The sequence below is a fragment of the Chrysochloris asiatica genome, unplaced genomic scaffold (assembly GCF_000296735.1).
Source record: "Chrysochloris asiatica unplaced genomic scaffold, ChrAsi1.0 scaffold00357, whole genome shotgun sequence".
In the NCBI taxonomy this organism is placed as follows: Eukaryota; Metazoa; Chordata; class Mammalia; order Afrosoricida; family Chrysochloridae; genus Chrysochloris; species Chrysochloris asiatica.
The window spans coordinates 1,669,458-1,671,226 of NW_006408875.1; the positions used below are offsets into that span (position 1 = coordinate 1,669,458).

Consider the following 1,769-nt stretch of genomic DNA (forward strand, 5'->3'; position numbering starts at 1 on the left):
TTCCATTGTCTCGTTCCGCAGATGTAGTCAATTTCTGTGCATTCCATCTGGTGAGGTCCATGTGTATCTTTCATGTTGTTTAAAAAAACATTTCCTCATTTAACTTTTCATGGTGGCAGTTATGTGCCATGGAGTCAGTTCTGACTCATAGAGACCCTGAACAGGGTTTTCCTAGGCTGTAAATGTTTATGTAAATCCTACAAATCTAATTCAGAATTAAAGGGTTACAAAAACAAAAGGAACTCTGGTAGCGTAGTGGTTACGAATCGGGCTGGTAACCTCAAGGTCAGCAGTTCAAAACTACAAGCTGTTCCGCAGGAGAAAGATGAGGCTTTCTGCTCCCATAAAGATTTACAAGCCTTGGAAACCCTGTGCATGGTCACTATGAGTCGGAACCGACTCCATGGCACTTAACAACAACAACAACCACAACAAATCTTTATGAGAACAGAAAGCCTCATCTTTCTCCTACAGAACAGCTGGTAGTTTTGAACTGCTGATCTTGAGGTTAGCAGCCCAATTCATAAAGCTATGCATTTATAGGAGATGTTCTTGAATATCTAGGTGAAGAACATTTACCTTAAAAACATTTTATTTTGAAAAACTTTTCAAATATACAGACAATTGAAAAAGAAAGTAAAGTGACTATATAATCATATAGTCTCCATTTAAATTCACCAATTATTAACATCTTTCCACATTTGCCTTTTCCTTCCCTTTGTACACACATTTTTTTGTTTGTTTTGGTAAACTGTTGAAAAGAAATTGCAGATATCATGACCTTAACCCAGAGATTAGCAAACTGTTTTTCTTTGAAGGGAAATGTGGTAAATATTTTTAACTTTGCGAGCCATAAAGTCTCTTATCCACTTGTTTAACTCTACCTTTATAACACAAAAGCACTCATAGACAAAATGTAAATAAATGAGTATGTCTGTGGTCCAATAGGAGTCCTGGTGTGATGCTGTAGGATAAGCACTGTACTGCTAACTGCAATGAGAGCTGTTCAAACTCACCAGCCACTCTTCAGAAACCCAGTACAGGTTCACTATGAGTCTGAAGGGACTCAATGGCACTTAACAACAACAAAAACCAACTTTGTCCAATGAGACTTTATTTACAAATAAAGTAGAAGGTGGATATAGCCAGGAGTCTTATTTTGCTGACTCCAGTTTTAACTCTAAGTAGTCTGCATCTCCTATAAACAAGGATAATTTATTACATAGATATAATCGTTACACACTTTTTGAAATGACCAATAATTCCATATTATCTAAAATCCAGTCCATTAAGTAAGGAGATCTTTAATTCATATTGTTAGGTTTTGTATTGTGTATGAGTGTTTAAGTTTCTTAGGGGAGAAAACCAACACTTTTTATACACCTCACCTATGAGAATCACCTTCCCAATTTCTGGCTTTGCTTTTCTCCAGATGAGGACTTGAGCCCTAGATACTGGAAAGGACTCCTAGGTGGGCTCAGGTCCCAAGATAATGGAAGGATGTAATTACCAGTGGAGATTTTCTGGTTGATGGTATCCTTGGGAACTTCAGTGATAGTTGTTGTTAGGTACCATCGAGTCGGTACCAACTCATGGCGACCTTATGCACAGCAGAACAAAAACACTGCCTGATCCTGGGCCAACCTCACTATTGTTGCCACGCCTGAGTTCATTGATGCTGCCACTTGGACAACCCATCTCACTGGGGGTCTTCTTCTTTTTCTCTGACCCTCCACCCTACCAAACATGCTATCCTTCTCTCCAGCAAC

The 1,769-nt window shown here is 38.7% G+C and overlaps 1 protein-coding gene across 1 annotated transcript in view; it reads left to right on the top strand.

The window, feature by feature from the left end:
• SH2D4B (SH2 domain containing 4B) overlaps window positions 1-1,769 on the top strand; it is a 171,550-nt gene that overhangs the window by 70,157 nt on the left and 99,624 nt on the right. The window lies entirely within an intron of this gene.